Raw genomic sequence first — 20539 nt, forward strand, 5'->3', positions numbered from 1 at the left:
GTTGTAAGGGCACATGGTCCCACTGTGCCCTTCTCATCGTCTGTAGCTGCTTTTGCAGCTACGTTGGTGGTGGGGAGAAGATGGGTCACAGACACCATGGCCCCAAAACCTGTAACAGTCACCGCCTGGTCCTTTACAGGGAAGGCCGCTGGTGCTGGCCCTGCCCGGAGGACACAGTGGGCTCTCTTCTCCCTGCGGTGTTCCTGCACAAGCTGGCACACCCCAACCTGCCCGCCCCCCCAGATGGGGACACCATCGTCACTTGTTCCATACGGCACAGGTTGACAACTCAGCTGTAGTGTGACGTCACCACGAGGCTAGAATGTCCTTAGAACTCTGACCCTGAATAGCTTCCCTGCACTGATTGACTACTGAATGCTCTGAAATCCCCTGGCTCAGGTGTGTGGCCTTTGTCCACAGCCACGTGGAGAGTGCCACCAGTGGTGGCCCCAGGCAGTCCCGGGAGGTGCTTGCCCTGCACCTGGAGATGCTTTTGTTAACTCTCTCTCTGTTCCCCAAACCAAGCCAAAGAACAAAGGAAACACACATAACTCAAACTTGAAAGGGATAATACGCTACTAGTTCGCACTAAGTTTTTTTGGGGAAAGGGAAATAAATGTATGTATAGATGCGATCTATTGTTGCACTTACTGTTAGGGAATGATGAGGGCATCACCTTGTCAGTGCGATGGGACAAGTAGTGCTGATGTCACAGGTGCTCTGACTCAGAACCACACTCACCAGGAACTCTGGGGGTGTCTGTGGGGCTGCGGCACGGTGTCACCCATCAGTCGCTGCCCAGGCCTGGCTTGCAAACGTGTGGCTCTCCTGCAGCAGCTGGGTGAGCTCCTGGATCCTGTAGCGCTCCAGAGGCTGCTTTAGTTCCACCATCTTGCCAGAAAGGCTCTTCACGCTTGTTTGAAGTCCAGTGATCTGCAAGTTCAACAACTGGAGTGTCGGCATTTCTCGCTTCTTTCTTCATGCGGAACAGAAGAGACTTCCAGCTCCTGCTGTCCTCCAGAGGCCTTTCGAGATGCTGCCTCGGGCAATCCATCTTCTTCCCAGTGTCAGCGAGTTCCTATACCACCTCACTCATTATCACGCCATACTGCTGCTGTAGCTCAGCAAGGTGACTGCAAAGATTTCTTTTCCAGAGTCAGGTAGCGAATTTCTTCATTCACAACTGTTGAACAGTCCTGAGTGGCTGTAGATTTGGGGGGGGAGTGGGCAGGAGGTGGTGGTTGGCTGTGTTCCAATAAAGCTTTATTTACAAAACAGGTGGTGGGCTGGATTTGGCAGGTGGCCTATAGTTTGCTGCCCTTTGCCCTAAGTGATATAACAACTCCATGGGACAGAGAGGGATGAGGAAACTGGATAGTTAGGACTAGAAAACGAGCTAATGATTTGATAAACTCTGATAAACCAGAACGTTTTGAATTAGGAATTAGGAGACCAGCTTCCAGAGCCTGCTTGGCCATTAAGTTACTATGTGGCCTTAAATAGGTCTTTTAACCCCTCTGGGTCCAGTTTTCTCCACTGGCAACTTGGGCGTTGGATTGGCTGTAAATTCTTGAACAGATGGCAACACGTGTCTTGCCTGGGCGAGGAACACTTCGTCGCTGTGCAGGGGCCGGCAGCCACTCCAGTACCTGCCCATCAGGTTGAGGAGAGCTGCCAGGAGCCTCACCTCCAGGGCGGCCTTCTTCACGGGCGGGCGGCGCAGCCGGGTACAGGTTGGGACACACCTCGCTCACACCAGGGGGGGGGCCTCTGCTCTCACGCTCCAACGAGCTCCACCGTGGGCCAGGGCGCCTCGCTCCAGCCCTCCAAACCATTCCTCCGGCTCAGACCCTCCTTCAGGCAGCTCAGACACTACTGGTCTGAAGGCACCCGGAACCTCCCGCCTGGCATCCTTCACTTCCTGTACTTTTTTGGGAGCGGGCAAGGGATGTAACACCTTTTGGGTCAACAAATTCGACTCCAAAGAAGGGACTGCGTCCTCAAGGTCGGTGGAGGCTGAGGGAGGGGCGAAGAGCTGGGGGGGGGGGCGGGAGAGGGGGACGCCCGCCAACTCGCTGTCCTGCAGCCCCGGCTCTGCACAAACGGCCCTCGCACGCCCGCACGCTCCTCTTCTTCTCGGGGGCCCTGCCACCGGGAGTCCCCACACTGGTGCTGTACTGCCTGAGGACTCGGCAGGGGCTGCGATTCTTGGGAGCTCTGGAAGCCGGCCTCTCACTCCTTCCAGCTGGAGCTCGCACTCCCCGGAGGGTTGCTCAAGTCCCGCTTGCACTTGGCAATGAGGTTCAGGACCACCTCGTCATCTGCGTCCATGACCGAGCACTTCTTGGCCGAGGGGGCAGTGCACTTGGCTCTGGAGTGGCGCGGTCTTTCGACGCTGAAAACGGCTGGGAAGCTCTGCTTTGAGGCCATTGATTCCTCATCGAAGTAAAATGTAGCCGGGACGCTTACTGCTCGCTCCTCCCTCACAGGGCGGTCGTCCAGCACCAACCCCCGCCCCCAGCCTCGCTCCCGCGCAGCCTATCCCCGGGCGCATGCGCACGACGAAGAGGCGGGAGTCAGACTCGCTCTTCACCGCCGGGTTCAGCCGGAAGTCAAGCAGCAGAGGCGGAACACTTCCACCGGGGAGGAGATACGCTGGTAGCAGAGGTTGAGGCTCTCCGGAGACTCAGGACCTCGATACCCTCCAGACTAACCAAGGAGTTTCGTGAGAGATCTAGAGATTTGAGACCTGTTAAGCTCACCAAAGAATTTCCTAGGTGAGTCATCTTTTCTTGGTAAATTCCAGGAATAGATCATGACCGAAATCAAATGGTGCGCACCTGCCCGCTGCTGCGCCTCTTAGCAAATAATTAACTTATTGGAATGTTCTGGGCCTCTGTTTGTTATTAAATAGTGATTTTTATTACCAGTTTTCTAAACAAATGTAGCAAGTTTATCATACTTGGGGCCAAAGAAATATCAGATTAATTATTTTTACTTCTAACTTAATTTTGGTTTCATATTTTAGTTTGGTTCCTTGTCTTTAGAGTGACAGCTAATGATGCATGTAAGTTCAGAGAAATATGTGGAGGTGACTAAAAGGATTCAGTAAGGAACATTTAGGACAAAATGTGAATTAAGCAGAAATACAGCAGAAGGGCTTATGTGGTTTTATTTTGTCTTGCCTTGTTTTTAAGTGTATTTTTTATTTTGTTTGGGGATGAAAGGGAGGCAGTTATTTATATGGAAGGAAGTTGGATATCTATCCTTTGGGATTGATAAGTATCAGGTTTCAAAAATTGCTGTGTAGAGTTTAGTAGTGATATTTAACTTTGCTTTGAAAATTAGTCTGACAAGGCTTGCGCTTTGGTCATATAAGTGCCCATGCACAAAATTGGCTTAACGGATCTGCGTATTCAAAATATGCAGCCACAAATTTATTCTCTGAGAAATCTTATGGGGAGTTAGCTCTATTATTCCAGGTGCCTTATATTCTCAGACAAGTGCTTTAAAATACTTGGAATTATTTCAAGATGTTTAACGCTAATGTAAGTAAAAACAGCTAAAGGCCATTTTAAATGGCAAATTCTAGTTACATATATAGAATCTTAAAGTCTGTTTGTATCCATAACAGTGTTAGACCAGGATTTGTTTTCTGCCTCCCCAATGTTATAAATGTTCACTTTTGCTTTTATGAACTGTATTACTCTAAAATCAATAGATTTTGCCTAGTTGATTAGATAAATGGAACCACTTAAACAATTAATTTTTTAAAGTGTTAGGGTGAACTCAAAAGTGTGTTTTTGTGGAATTTTCATCTATAGTTGGAACATTTTTATAGAACTATCAAGGATATGTAATACTCTATATTTATTTAGCTTACCAACCTCTTAAAGTACAACAGTATATCTTGGAGAACTATGGGAGGAAAGAAGATCATTTTTTGATCTTACTCCATATTCTTACTTCCAAGCATTTTGAATGGAGATTCACTGAGCCATTGCCGGAAGACTGTGCACAGCTGCTCGCTGTGGCGCTATTGCAGATTTTCAGAGAGATTTGTGTAGAAGTGAATGTAACGGGGAATAAGGGCTGTCACTGTAGCCGTACGTGTATGCAGTGGATGATAGGAACAAAGTAAGATGTTTACGATATTGCCCCCACTCTTTGGTGAGACTTGGGGTGTTTTTGGTGTTGAGATACTCTTACTTCCCATACAGGTTTTGGGATCATGGTACAAGTCAGTAATAGGGTTCCAAATTGCTTCTCTTTATATGGACCATTTAAGAGCTTCTAAATGAAGGTTAAGTCTCAACAGTGTTTTTTAAGTACCCTTCTAGTTTGTTTTCTGTCTTGCTGAGATGCCTGTTACCTTTTTATGTTAAGCAAAAGAAATTGAATGGTTTAGCTAATAATTGAACTGATAGGATACCCAATTTGTAAATATGAAAATGGCTGTTACAAGTGGTGTTCATATACGTTCAGTGGTAGTCCATGGATCACAGTGGATGCTTTAACAAGCAAAATTCAACAATTTTTTTTCCCTCTTTTTACCTTATATGCTTGTCTGCTCTTACCTGACCAGTGGTATATATTTTTTTCTCCTAATCCCATGCTTCCACCATTTTCTGTTGGAAAATCAAAGAGATGTGGTAGTAAATGATCATCTGAGATCAACATGAGTACAAAACTCATCAACTAGGATGTATATAAAACAATGTAAATAAAAATTTGTAAATTAGCGTGAATTTTATCTTACATAGGAGAGTGTGATAAGAGTGTATATCGTTTCTCATTCTCTTTCCTTTGGTAGAAACTTGTGTGCCAGGAAATCATCTAGCTCTTTGGTTTTGGACTAGAAATAGTCAGCAGTGCTGACTGCACAGTGGGATAACAGAGGAACTGGAAATAGGGTTTATCAGTTATGTTAATGACAGTTCTTATTTATATAGTCTTTCAGTGCCTGATATGACTTTAATTCTTTAGTTGGACATTAGTTTTTTTAAGTTTAGATTCTTGGAAGCAGTAAGTTAATACACTGTTATATTAACAGAACTCCATTGTTTGATTCTAAGTCAAAAAGGTTAAAAATATGACTTATTGATTGCAAACTGAAGTCTTGCCCTTTCCTATTTTCAGGGTTATTATTAACCTTTTCCTACCAAAAAAGAAGAAAAAGCCCTGAAATTGTATATATCTCAATGTGACTCTAAACCCCATGTGTATGAGATATGATAAATAATAGCTCTTAGTTCAATTTAAGCATATCTCAGTTGGCTTCTGTAAATAAAGTTGTTCATTATGGATTGTAAAAGATAGAAAAGACATAAGTAATCTTTTAATTACAGCTATTTCCATTTTTGCTCTACTAAAACATTTATCTGAACTTCATTTCAGCTTCATAAATGTGTGTTAATAAGCCTTCCGGATTTAAAGAAAAGAAAGTTTCCCCAAATATTCTGAATTAAAAGTCAGAAACCTCCACTTTTTAAATTACAGACATTTCTTTTAGATTACACACAAGGCCCTGTACCATTTTATGAATTCCTTACTTTATAATGTAAACAAGAATACTATCTAATAGTTTGCTTTTCTGCTTTAAATTGCTTTTAGTAAGCATTTTCTATTACATTCAAAAGTGATACAGACTTAATATTAATCAGTCATTTAGTTGATAGAGAAAGTTAACAATGTTTTATGCTAGGAGGAAAGTTTCGTCATTGGCAGCAACTTGTACCACTCCACAGAAAAGGAGGCAAGTGCTGGTAATTATTATGCACAGAGAAAAAAGAATTAGAAATATTTGGTAAAGCAGCTTTATCTTTATTTTCGAATAGATTTACTCTGATTTTTCTTCTTCAGCCTATTAGATTTTAGAATGGAGTTTGGCTGGGCACATATTAAGAAAATATGTTTTATTTGTTTTGTTTTTGTTTTTTTAAAGAAGACGTTCATTATATTGAACCATTTTTTTCTTTTCTGTTGCATACCACTTTTGTGATTATAATGTTATTTCTTGGTTTTGATATCTTTGGACAGAAAAGTATATCCATTATCTTAAATTAATCTTTTCTTATCTTTGAAGCTCAGTCTATAAATGTGTTATTAAAAAAGAAATTACTTGGGTTTTCATTACTTAAATACTTGAAAACGGAAATTAATAACGTATAAGATGAATTAGATTTTTCTGAACGGATTTTTTTACATGAAAAATTTTCGTTTCTGGATGATCTATAGAAAACCTACAGCTAATGTCATACTTAATAGTGAAATACTGAGTAATTTCTCCCTGAGATAGAAGCAGGGCAGGAATGCCCACTCTTTCTACCTCCACTCCACATTATACTGGTTGTCCTAACCCTTCCAGTAAGGCAAGAAAAAGACATAAATTCATAAACATGCAAAAGGAAGAAATAAAACTCTCTATTTTCAGATTACTTAATTGCTTGCATAAAAAATGATAAGAAATATAAAAATAACTACTAGAATTAATCAATCCTAGCACAGCCCAAGGTACAAGGTTATTTTACAAAAGTCAGCAAAAATGTCCTGTATTATCTGCATAAAGCAGTTATCAGTTTTGCGTTGAAGAGTTTTTAGCAAGCCCCAAGCCTTATTATTAGGTGGATATTATATTCAAATTCACATCATATTCACATATGAACAATTATTCACATATGAACAAAAACACATTATTAATTACGTTTGAGTTTTGAAATAAATGGACAGGTAAGGAAAATCGATAAAGATAAGGTGGCTGGGTCCAGACTGCAATTGCTTAATGCAGAGACGTACTCAGATGCTACCTCTCAGAAATATTTACAATATTTTTTTTTCTTTAGAGTTTTGAAAGTACACTTCAAGAAAGGCCTTCTGATATCTATTCCCAATCCTCACTTAGCTACACTATTACAACCAAAACTGGGAATAGAATTCTACTCTACAGGAAATAAGCTATCCTACAATAAAGATCTTAATAAACTGCACTTCATGATTTTCCTTAGTATTCTAAATAGCAAGTTTACATCTGTGTTACCATGCATGCATCACATGGTTCTTTTATTTTGCTGGTCATGGTGTTGTATTTTATACTCTGTATTTTGGCTGTATTTACCTGAGGCACATTTCTAGCTGATTTCTTATTGAGAGAGAGCACAGCTACCCTTTGGAGCTGGTCTGAACCATTGCTTCCATTTCCTCATCCTGCAAATTAGGGTTCTTTTCTAGAGCTCATGAAAGTCTTAGCTCTTCTGGGAGCCTTGGATTTCAAGGTCAGAGATTTACCCCACTGTCTGAACGGGAAGTGAAGAGATTGTCTGGACCCAGATAGAGTCTGACCTGAATTTGCTCCTCACAGGCTCGTAATTTACACTTGTTCTCCCTGACTTTGCTTTCTCCTGAGTTTTCCATTTATCTAGAAAGAACTTCCTGTGGCCTAACCTATTAAACACTAGATGGGCTGAGGACTATGTGCTCCAATCAAAAGAGGCATTCAATAAATATTTGTTTAATACAGCCTATTCAACAAATTATCTTAGAAGTTCCAACTTCTTACCCCAATGGAGAGTCTAACACTTGAGAAATAACTGCTGCTAGGAAACTTTTAAAAGCAAAGAAGAAACCAAATTCCGTATTAAATTTTAAATGTTTAATATTTAATAATATTTCTTATCCAGGTGCTGTACTGTATAATAATGGCATAGTTCTCCACCACAAGAAATAGGTGGGAAACATAAGATGACTTGATTATCTCAGTTCTCCTTTTATCCTTATAGTTTTATGATTATATAATATTCACCATTTTAATTTCGCATACATTATCACCTCCTTCAATTCTAATCATGAATAAACATATTTCAAGGTGTACCATAGAATGTAGGACAAACTTTAATAGGCTATTATGAGGTGTATATATATATATATATATATATATATATACATACATACATACACACTTGACATTGCATTGTATATCTCTACTTTCAAACTTTTTCATATTAACATTACTTTCTTTTTCTTAGTTAGGGACTATTTTCTTACTATCAACAGAACTCAATGAATTAAGTTCAAGTGAAAGAAAAAAATGTAAGAATGTCTCATAAAACTCAATGGTAGGAGACACAGTCAGGTCTCAAAAAGAACTGGAACCAGGGACTGAAAGTCAGTAAATGAGGTTATTTGCTCCCTCTCTTCTGTTGTTGGAGGGTGGTAGAATTAAAATGGAAAAAAGGGGGGGAATTGAGAGAAATAAATAGGAAATTCCTTTCTATATCAGCTAAATGTTTATCCTCTAAACCAGGGTTTCTCACCCTCAGCACCGTTGGCACTTTGAGCTCAGGAACCCTTTGTAGTGGGAGGCCATCCTGTGCATTGCAGGATGTTTAGCAGCGTCCTGGACCTTTACACTAGATGCCAGTAGCATCCCTCACTCATCCATTCCTCCCCACCCATGTGGCAACTGACAATATCTCCAGACACTACCAAATGTCCCACTGCAGGAAGACTGTCCCTGCTTGAGAACCACTGCTCTAAACTTACCCTGAAAGCACTTTTAAATAAATTATAAATAATTTAAATAGAATCACATATGTGTACGTATGTAAGCAGGCATGTATGTATTAGAATTATCTCAGAGAACCTTAGGCCAGTAGATCTAATAAACTAAACCGGTAGTTCTTAAAATTTTCCCTCAAATTATATTTTATTTATTCGTTTGTTTATTTATATTCCCATCTCTCCCTTCCACAATTAGATCCCCAAATCCCTGTGTCCCATGGTAAATCACAAAAAGATACTCCATTACAACCAATAAACAGCTGGACTATCACCATGACTCTTGTTTTGATCAATTCTAATGTGATAGTAAAAGAAATTATACACACAGTAAGCACAGAAAATATTTTAACTTGTTTTAGTCAGTTGCATCGGTTTCTGCCAGCACCTTAATAAAAGTGTTTTTAAAATTACTAAGTTGAAAGATTTCACATCATGTACTATGAAACTTTGATTGTGATATGCTTCGGGTAGTAAATTCAAAGCTAAAGTATTTGTGAGCTGGGATGTGGGGACCCAAGTGCATGAATAATCAGCCGCTGAATCATACATACAAGCTTCTCTTTCTAGGAAAAGGCAATAAATAAAAGCTAGAGAAACATAACAGTACATTCATAAATATTGTGTACATTCTCTGTGTTCTGTTCTCTTCCCTGTGAATTGTAAAATTTGTTTTCAGGAACCCAGATTGTATGAACATAATCACACCCTTTAGACTAAGAGATTTTTCTATGAGGACATAGAAAAACATTTCAACAGCTCTGGAGAAAAAAATCCAGAAATTTAGGGCTCTGTCCCCTGCCCAGGAAGCTGGCAAACCCCACACAAAAGAGAGGCAGCAAATTGCAAAGAGTAATTCTGCTCCTATAAAATTTGTGCTTGAGTTGACCCTGCTCCGTACCTTCCCCACACCTCTGCCCACTCTGTATGTAACCCCAGCTTGTGATTGAATCCTGCTGTTTATTTTAACTTGGAAATTTCCAATATCAATTTCTTGGTTGACCTGCTTCTCCATTCTTCAGCCCACAACTTTGCTTCTTAGCTCACAGTCATTCTTTCAAGAAGTGCTCTCTATTATCTCAAACGATGGGGATCCAATGAAAAAGGGAAGGATGGTCTACCTGGGAAGGTGAACATTGAATAATTACAATATGGAGTGATGAGTACTGTGAAAAGGAAATTATGGGGGAGTCTTCTGGGTTGAACTATACCCCCAAAAAAGATATATTGAAGTTCTAACCCCCAGTACCTGTGAATGCCACCTTATTTGGAAATAGAGTCTTTGCAGATGCAATCAAGTTAAGTTGAGGTCATGAAGGTGGGCCCTAATCCAATATGATTGGTATCCTTGTAAGAAAAGGAAAATGCCATATGAACACAGAGACACAGAGAGGCCATGTGATGACAGAGGCAGAGATTAGAGTGATGCGGCTACAAGCCAAGGAATGCCAACTATGCTGGCCACTTCCAGAAGCTAGGAAGAGGCCAGGAAGGTTTCTACCCAGAGTCTAGAGAGAGCATGGCCCTGCTGACATCTTGATTTTGGACTTCTAGCCTCCAGAACTGTGAGAAAATAAATTTCTGTTGTTTTAAGTCATGCGGTTTGTCGTACGTGGTTATGGCAGCTCTAGGAAACTGGAACAGGGGGTTATAGGAGCATAGAGCAGTGGGGGTGAATCTAATCTGAAATTCAGGCAAAACTCCCAAGGAATTTGTATTTAAGCTAAAATCTGAAGGTTGAGGAAGAATCTACTAGCAAAGAAGAGGAGGGGGAAACACCTCAGACAAAGGGAATGGTGTATGGAAAGGCCTGAAGGCAAGAAAAACAAGATCTCATTAAACAACTGAAAAAAAATTCAACATGGCTAATGGCCAAGTGTGACTGGAAGGGTGGACAGAAATCAGTCTGGAAATATGCACTGGATCCAAGTCAGGGAAGGCTCTGAATGACATGTTAAGGAATATTCACCCTATCCTGAAGACGATGGAAAGTCATTGAAAATACTTGAGTAGAGAAGCAGTATCCTCAGGAATCATGTTTGATTTAATAGAACACTGCAGCTACAGCATGAAGAATGGACTCGATGGGGGCAAGACTGCAGGAGAGGAGGACAGTTCAAGAGCTGCTGCAGTCATTTATGTGAGATGCTGCTAGCCCTAGCTAGGGTGGTAGCTGTAGGATGGAAATAAATGGACAGGTATAAAGAATTAAGAAGTATTTCGAGAACTGAATCAATAAGGGTTGATGACTGACTGGACATGGAAATGAGGAAAAGGGAAGAGGACTTACTGATGAGTCCAAACTTTCTGCTTGGTTAAGACAGTGGATGGTGGTGCCATTTACTGAGAAAGAATACAAAAGGGGAAGCATAATGTCCTTATTGACTTTGATGTGTCCATAATGGCAGTTAGATGAATTGGGCTCAGGAAAGAGGATTAGGATGGAAATATAGATTTGGGACTCATTAGTACATAGCTGAGGACTGAACCTATGCTATAGGATAAAGTAGACTAGAAAGGAGACATAAAATGAGATGAAAAGAAAACCAAGGATAGACACAGAAGACATCAAATTTTAATGGCATACAAATAAAGAGGAAACTGTGAAAAAGAACTAATAGTGGATAGTCACAGGGTAAGGGGAGAAGAGGTTAGAAAGTGATGTCCTAGAGGACAGAGGAGCACTTCCAGAATGATTCACAGTGTCAAATAAGTAAGATCAAGATTGTCAAAGTCACTAAAATTGTCAACATGGAGCTAGAGAGAGGCAGAGTGGAGGCTAAGATTTCAGTGGGTTAAGGAAAGAATCAGGGAGAAGTGAAATGCACTAATTCTTTTTAAAAACTTGGGAGGGAAAGGAAAGCTACAGATGGAGCTTAGCTCAAGAAAGATGCAGGATTGATGTACATTTTTAATATAAAAGAGACTGTAGAATCTTTGCTGGTAGGAAGGAGAGAACAATACTGAGGGAGCATCAGTGATGCAGGAGATAGAATAGAGAAGTGATGGTTTTTGGAGGAAAGTTTCAGAGAAGAGAGAGTTTGGATTTTAGACCATATACACGAGAGTCATCTCATCATCTGAGGAGAGGAAAGGAGATAAGGGAGGTAAGGGAGTGTTTAGGTGAGGGTTTCCAATATACAATAGGGAGAAATGTCAATTGGGAGAGTTTCAGCTTGATGGCCTTAGTTTTCTCTGTTCAGAGTAGAAGGAACGGCGATTGGAAAACTGAAAAGAGTGGTTGAATTTGGAAATGACAGCTCTATAGAATCAGAAGGTGTCATCGAAGTTACATAAAAAGATGAGAGACTTTGAGAGCAAGTAGTTTTAAAAGTTACCCCAACAGCACCAATAGTAAAATATCCAGACATTACCCTACTAGGAGGAAAAAACTAATGTCTATTGTGTACCTACTACATACTCTGGGATGTTTAGATATTATCTCATGTAATCCTCATAACACTAATTAATTAGGTATTAAATTATTATTCCCACTTTACAACAGAGGAGACAGAATCTCAGAGCCATTAATATTGGATGACAGGTGATCAGGTAAAAAAACATTGCAGGCTAAAAAGTTAGTGACATTTGTTATTCTGTACAAGCAGTTGGTGAAACTGTCATCTACAGTATTTAAGGTGGCATGCCACCCATACCCATGAAAACCGTGCATTCCATGAGAAGAGGTTAGGAAAAGCCAGCAGGTCAGTGTGAGGTTTCTGTTGCTTTCAGAAAGACGCTGTGGGGCTTCCGTGGTGGCGCAGTGGTTGAGAGTCCGCCTGCCGATGCAGGGGACACGGGTTCATGCCCCGGCCCGAGAGGATCCCACATGCCGCGGAGCGGCTGGGCCCGTTAACCATGGACGCTGAGCCTGTGCGTCCGGAGCCTGTGCTCCGCAATGGGAGAGGCTACAACAGTGAGAGGCCCGCGTACCGCAGAAAAAAAAAAAAATTGTGAGTCACTATGTTGTACACCTAAAACTTATGTAATATTGTACATCAACTATACCTCAATTAAATTTTTTTAATTTTTAAAGAAATTTTAAAATAATGATCAAATTGCAGATGATTTGGAAGGAGACTTTTTATAAGTAAATAAACGTATTGTAGACTTTATGATCCACAACAGAGAGCCTCAAAGAAAAATAGCTTGGTCTCTTTATCTTTGAGTATTGCATGAAAGCATTTTTGTTCAAAGTTTCTCCCCATAAAATAAAACACGAGTTTATTTTTTTTACCATAGTTTATTTTTTTAAACCATGCAGTTGCACACATAAAAATAGAAAGCTAGTTTGAGCATGCAATAACCTAAGAAAGTTCTGGTACAAGAAAATAATCACACTTCACAAAGATGATTAATGAAAGGAGAAAACATTTTTGAAAGAAAAGAAATACTATGAATGATGGTCTTTTAATATTCTCTACTAGTAAATCAATACTTGCTATACTTGGGGAGTGTGTGATTTAGATCACATTGTTGTGTATCTCTTGCTTTTCATTTTCCAGTTGCTAAATATCCAGATTTCCACACACATCAATTTAAGAAATGTTTTATTGCTTGAAAAGAGAATTTATTGCTTGAAAGAGTCAAGGCTGTTCTTGTCTTGCATTATGCAAGCAGGCTCTTAAATAATCACTCCAGGGATAAATTTAAAATGAAACTTTATAACCTCAGGATTAAGTCTTAAATTCCATTTACATATATATAGATAATAAGTAGATAATTATAAATAAATAGTTTGTGTGTCTACACACATATATATGTGTGTTTTAGTTTATGATATATAATGTACATAGAACTCAAGAAAGAAAAAGATTTTGACTCATTTGGAATGGCTGGTTACAATGTATCTATATTCTTGAAGATGAGATAAAATACTTCAGTTTCAAATTCAGGTTCTGTGTTTATTGAAAACTCTCTTGTCCCAGGTATCATGCTAGACCTTTAAATACCTTACTTCTCGCATAATCTCCACAATCATGAGATAGATATTATTCCTCATTTTATGGATAAAGAAGGTAAAAACCTTGATGACATTGAGTGAAATGGTTATTATTACTGAAGTTATTAGCACTTGAACATTCAAAGGGAGTCACGTGGAAAGATAAGAAAATCACAAAATCCTAATCCTTCTGGAATTGTCACCATTAAAATTATCCTTAAATGTATTGATCTAGTCTTTGTTCAAAAATTACATGTTTCTCTGGAATGAGAAAACATTTAATTTATAAGAAAAATTACAGGCTAACACCTGGAGGCTGATGTTTATACACAATACAGGCATAAAACAGATCCTTTAGTAAGAGGACGGCAAAGAGCACAAATGCCTGAATGATGCTATTGCCACTTTCAGGACCCAGCGATCACAGTGGGTTGGATGACCTGTCTATAGTCTAGAATGACTGGAGCCACTGAAGACAATATTTTTAATAGAAAAGTTATCTACAGATTGCATTCTGACTGACCTTCAAAGTAATCGAGCTGCTGGGCATTTTGCTCATCATTCTTCATCAGGACCCAGACACACTGGGTTGTCTCCATGTATGACAATGACTCAGACTCTTCTAAAGTGATCTATAGAAAGTAGGAATGAATATGTGTATATCCATCTGCACAGTTTCTGTCAGCCTAAATTGATGAGAAACTGGCAGAGAAATAAAATATATGTAAGAAGCACAGAATGGATATCAAACCCTGGCTTCATTAACCGGAGACCATATAGTAAAATATGCAAAATAGACCTGGTGCTTTAACCTACTCAGGTTTCCAGAGGCCAGTGCCCTTGCAATAGCACAAAACTAGAAAGTCAGTAGCAATGTGATTTCAGCCCACTGATAAAAGCTCAAGCCAACATTAAAGGTAAGGGATAACTGATTAAGTGATCAGGCATCACAGTGTTTTGTCATTAGCTGTGTTATTAAAAGTAGGACATGCAGGTAGAATGTTCTGCTTTTGCTTTTGTTTCTTGACAATCACTTGAGAAAGTGAATACAAGAAGGTATTGTTATGCAGTGCGGCATAATCAGAGGTCTCCTTGGGGCTCCAGATCATTGTTAGTGACACTCTCAGTTTCCAGTTCTTGGGTTTTAACTGTCTTCTTTTTTCTACCTCTCCGTCTATTCTCTATCCTCATTTTCTCCCTCACTTGCTTTTACTTTCTTCAGCCCAGCTGGTAGAATGAGCTCTGGATGTGCATTTTGTTCATTCTGTTCTTGGTTTTGTTCCCTGGTTCTTGGTTCTCTTTCCAGCCCCATCAATACTCCACCTGTGACTTTGTTTACATTACTCAATCCTACTTATGCCTGATTTTCCATTCTGCAAAATGGTTTTTAGGAAATAGAACATCCTTTGGTGTATTTATTAAAAAGTATTTGTATAAAGCTAACAATTCTATAATTAAAGTAATCCTTACATTCTATAATAAACAGCTATCTGACCTTAGCCATATCTATTAAATATGCTGAGGAAGGTGCGCAATTTATTATTTTTAGAAGTAAAAATTCTCTGAAACAATGCGTTGTCATGATGTTTAAAAAAGCCAAGAACATTAGAAAACTCTACTAGAAAATAAAGTCCTAGGAAAGAAAGGAAAATTGAACTCTCTTTGAGATTGGTAGTAAGATGTTTCACTTGCACGGTGCTCTTCAAGCAGCTGGACATCCTGTATTTAGGAATCAAGGAAGACACTAAGCCGTACTCAGGGCAGGCCCTTGGGAGAGCTGGCAGTATTACAGCTGGAAGCTTCTCTGCTCTGGTGTGCCAATTGAGTTACTCAGTTGAAAAAGTGACGGTAGACTGAAAATGGCCTTTGGTCTTTGCTTCCTGTGATGAGAGAAAAGTGGAATATGCACCAGTTGGCAAGGAATTGGGGGAAAAGAAAATGGGTTTCTTGAGACAATGACTTTCTAGGTTTTTTAAATGACTGGATATAACTACTAGAGTTAAATGACTATTTGGGGGAAGACTTGTAACAGATTACCATTAATATTCCATTGCGTGTGTATAAATTGTGTTTTGTTTATCCATTCCCCTGTTGATGGATACTTGGGTTGTTTCCACCTTTTAGCTATTGTGAATAATGCTGTAATGAACACTGGCGTACACGTGTCTGTTCAAATCCCTGCTTTCATTTCCTTTGGGTATATACTTAAGTGTGAAATTGCTGGGTCTCATATGCTTGTTTTATGTTTACTTTTTTTTAACAACTGCCAAACTGTCTTCCATAGCAGCTGCAGAAATTTCTCTTTTAATATTCTGATAATCGCATTACAATATAATTGGTTTTTACCTAATCCTATGTATTTTCTTGTATGCATTTGGAGACATTGTTCTAAGGAGGGCCTCAGAGGTTTCCCCAGACTGCCAAAGGGTCTCTGTGGCCCCAAAATGTCCAGAACCTCTGCACAATGCCTTCTCTTTCATCTAAGGCAAAATAATTTAAATCTATAAAATCCTGGCAGGTGTTCGGTGTCAGGAACTAAAATGAATAATAATTACAAAATTAGTGATTTTGCATTATCTTGCAAGTTCAGTACAGATCATCTAGACAAATAGCATTAAAATATTTTCCTGTTTGGTAACATAATAAGCATCTTTACAAACAAACATATGCTGAGAAAACATAATATGCAATTCAGTGGGTAAATATAAATTCAGGCCTTTAAATATACCAGAGCATAAGGGCCAGTTAAATGAATATACTTTGCAAAGCCAGAAAGTGCCTGAAATGTGGTTGATTTAATCAGTCAGTTCTACTGGAGTTCTAAAAAGAGCGCAAAAAATATGGAGCTTTTCAACAATTTGCATCTCTTGTGTAGAACTGCAGTCAATGTAAAACATTATGAAACATTCATTCGTGATGTGCAACCATCACCCTGTAACCATTAAACAGTATCTTAGTGTTAGCGTTACTGCCTCATCTCTATAGGTTTCATCTAACTTCTGTGTTTAAATGAGAGAACTTCTCTAACCACTTCCTTAATTTCAGTGTTCAGGATTCAGAATATGATTGTCATCAAGTATGGGAAGAAACACGTAGCTAGAACTTGGACTTAAATTTCAGAGCAGGCACGGTCCTGTTCTGACTTGACTATAACATTGTTCATTCAATTAACAAGTTTATTGAGTACCTGCTGTATTCCAGGCACATTGGGATAAGACCAAAAAAAAAAAGACATAGTCCCTGCTTACAAAGAACTTACAGTCTAATGGGGGTAAGTTAAAAGGCTGGGTAAATGCTATATTAAAAGTGAGCTTAGACTATTAACAATAACCAAGACATGGAAAAAACCCAAAGGGCCCATCAACAGATGATTGGTTTAATAAGATGTGGTGTGTGTGTATATATATATATAATGGAATATTACTCAGCCATAAAAAAATAATGAAATACTGCCATTTGCAGCAATATGGATGGACCTAGAGATTATCATACTAAACGAATGTCAGACAAAGACAAATATTATATATCATTTATATGTGTGGAATCTAAAAAACAATACAAATGAATCTATATACGAAACAGGAACAGACTCACAGATACAGAAAACAAACTTATGGTTACCAAGAAGGAGAAGGGGGGGATAAATTAGGAGTTATGAGATTAACAGATAAAAACTACTATACATACAACAGATATGCAACAAAGATTCACTGTATAGCACAGGGAACAATATTCAATATTTGTAATGACCTATAACAGAAAACAATCTGAAATATATACATATATATATATACTCTGTGTGTATATATATAACTGAAAAAAATGTTTAATTTTAAAAAGATAATTTTTTTTTTTTTTAAAAAGAGTCAGCTTAGGGCTTCCCTGGTGGCGCAGTGGTTGAGAGTCTGCCTGCCGATGCAGGGAACACGGGTTCGTGCCCCGGTCTGGGAAGATCCCACATGCCGCGGAGCGGCTGGGCCCGTGAGCCATGCCCACTGAGCCTGCGCGTCCGGAGCCTGTGCTCCGCAATGGGAGAGGCCACAACAGTGAGAGGCCCGCGCACCGAAAAAAAAGAGTCAGCTTAGGCTGACAAGTAGGTGAGGCATCTTATCCAGTGGGAGGGCTCAAGGAAGGCTTCTCAAGAAAGTGACATCTCAGCTGAGCCCTGAATGAGGAGAAGTTAGCCAGGTGAAGGAAAAAGAAAAAGAACAGTGGAGAGGCATAAAGGGAGAAAGAGCTGAGGAAATCTGGAGAGCTTCTGAGTTCACTCTGACCGAATAGACCAGCATACAGAAGCTGCAGCAGGAGCTGAAGCAGTGAGCAGGCTCCAGACCATGAAGGAGGCTCTAAATGTGTCGATGGACTTCATCCTGAGAGCGATGAAGAAAGGGTACAGGTGCAGAGAGGGTGGTGACATGATCACCGTGTGCTCTGCACACCTACCTTTGCAGTGCAGAGACTAAATTGCAGGTAAAGACAAAATTGGAAAGGGGGAGATTGCAGGTAAGTAAGTGAAAAATGATGTTGGTCTAAACTTATGTGGTGGCAATAAAGGTGGAGAGAAGTGGATAGACTTTTTTTTAATTTGTAGGAACAGTTCTTGAATTTGAGGGAATAAAAAGAGGAAGAGTGATGCCCATTAAATCAGACAGAGAAAAACAAATATGTACGATATCACTTATATGTGGAATCTAAAAAATACAACAAACTTGTGAATATAACAAAAAAGAAGCAAACTCACAGAGAACAAACTAGTGGTTACCAGTGGAGAGTGGGAGGGGGGAGAGGTGATTTACAGTAGGGGATTAAGAGATACAACTATAAATAAGCTACAAGGATATATTGTACAACATGGGGAATATAGCCAATATTTTATAATAACTATAAATAGAGTATAACCTTTAAAAATTGTGAACCTTTAAAAATTGTGAATCACTATACTGTACACTTGTAACATATAATATTGTACAGCAACTATCCTTCAAGAAAAATTAAAAAATTTTTTTTAAATAAAAAAATTTCTTAAATTTTAAAAAAAGAGTGATGCCCAGGTTTCTGGCATGGGTAACTGGGTGACATGATGGCAAGGAATAATGAGTTCTTGGAAAATGTTGAACGTGAAGTTCTCATTCCAGACCCAGTGCTTGCCAGCCCTGTGGCTTTGAGAAAATCGTGTAACCATTTTGAGCCTCATTCTGAGATGCTGACTCCTGCCTGGTTCGTAGGGTGTGAGGAGTCTCCAATAAAATTATCTATGTGGAAGCTCTATAAACTGTCAACCATTGTACAACTGAAAAGTACTGTGATTGATATTGGTGCTCCAATAACCGATTAAGACCGTATTCATTATCATCATTGCTATGGTGAATTATCTTCTGGAGACAGGCTTAGTGAGAAAGTGTGAGCCTGGGAATCAGGAAACCTGAGTGTGAGTCCAGCTGTGCTGCCTACCAGCTCTGTGTGGTGCAGGGCTGGTCCTCCACTGATGTATGAATAGGTTGAACGGCTCATCTGGAAAGGCCCTTCCAGCCCTAGAAGTCTAAGAATGCTATCAACCATTCTATGAAATTTTCTTGAATATTTAGCTTGAGCCCAGTAGGTCTAACTGGATTTTTTTTTTTTTTTTGCCGTACGCGGGCCTTTCACTGTTGGGGCCTCTCCCGTTGCGGAGCACAGGCTTCGGACGCACAGGCTCAGCGGCCATGGCTCACGGGCCCAGCCGCTCCGCGGCATGTGGAATCCTCCCGGACCGGGGCACAAACCCGTGTCCCCTGCATTGGCAGGCGGACTCTCAACCACTGCACCACCAGGGAAGCCCTGGATTATTTTTATAAAAACATCTCAAGAAAATTTTCAGTATAAGCCTACTTTATGGAAAAAAGGCTTAAGCTGTTGAGAAACCATTAGTATACAAACAAGTACATAATGTGACTAATATGTTACTTGATAAATGCAAGTGTGTTGCAGAAACAGTATAATTGAGTATAACTAAAGGATGGTATTGAATAAAATGTGATACATTTGCTGCAATGAACTGTCAAAAAGTAGTTCTTGTTCAATTTCATTTGGTGGATGTGACTACATAAAGCTTGGTTTTTCCTTGTGCTTTTAATTGCAGAAAGCAGAAAGTTTGTAAAGCCCTAAACAATTCCCTTCTAGATCATTTTATGTTCTCTATTGTGGAATATAAATAATCAGCCACTCCTGGGGCTTCACCTTCCTCTTAGTTTTTGTTTTGTTTTTTACAAAATCTATTTATTTACAATTACAAATGCAATTTCATGTAATGTTTACAATGTAATGTGTGAAAATGTACAATATTTTAAATCTTATTATATTAAATTATTAATAGCTTACTTATTAATATAGTGCTCATTTATTATTTATATTATAGTAACATATTAATAAATTAATAGGATTTACATAATTAACATATACAACTCAGTGGTTTTTAGTATATTCACAGTATATGCAGCCATCACCACAAATTTTAAAACATTTTCATCCCCCCAGAAAGAAACTCATACCTATTAGCAGTCACTTTCTTTTTTTCCTCTGTTTTGGCCACGCCATGTGGCTTGTGGGATCTTAGTTCCCCGACCAGGGATCAAACCCAGGCCCTCAGCAGTGACAGCTCGGAGTTCTAACCACTCGACCACCTGGGAATTCCCAGCAGTCACTTTCATTTCCTCCTACCCCACCTCCTCACTCTAGGCCCAGGCAACCACTAATCTACTTTCCATCTCTATAAATTTGCCTATTAAGGACCCTTCATATAAACAGAACCATGTACTATGTGGTCTTTATTTGGGCTTCTGCCACTTAACATAGTGTTTTCAAGGCTCTTCCCGGTTGTAGTATGTATCAGTATTTCATTGCCTTTTTTTTTTTTTAATCTTTATTGGGGTATAATTGCTTTACAATGGTGTGTTAGTTTCTGCTTCATAACAAAGTGAATCAGTTATACATATACATATGTTCCCATATCTCTTCCCTCTTGCATCTCCCTCCCTCCCAACCTCCCTATCCCACCCCTCTAGGTGG

At 39.5% G+C, this 20539-nt stretch overlaps 1 protein-coding gene and 1 pseudogene across 3 annotated transcripts in view; one reads left to right on the forward strand and one right to left on the reverse strand.

The window, feature by feature from the left end:
* Window positions 1-659: 659 nt before the first annotated feature.
* On the reverse strand, window positions 660-2810 carry LOC101334432 (centrosomal protein of 72 kDa-like; annotated as a pseudogene).
* FREM3 (FRAS1 related extracellular matrix 3) overlaps window positions 2570-20539 on the forward strand; it is a 57876-nt gene continuing 39906 nt past the window's right edge. For 2 of the 3 annotated variants that reach the window (XR_002174657.3, XM_019926525.3), the window contains exon 1: window positions 2583-2777. The gene's annotated coding sequence lies outside the window, so the exon portion shown is untranslated. Of the gene's footprint in view, window positions 2778-20539 lie in introns of all 3 variants that reach the window. The other variant, XR_012332154.1, reaches the window with a different exon arrangement.

This window comes from Tursiops truncatus, chromosome 5, assembly GCF_011762595.2.
Source record: "Tursiops truncatus isolate mTurTru1 chromosome 5, mTurTru1.mat.Y, whole genome shotgun sequence".
Lineage (NCBI taxonomy): Eukaryota > Metazoa > Chordata > Mammalia > Artiodactyla > Delphinidae > Tursiops > Tursiops truncatus.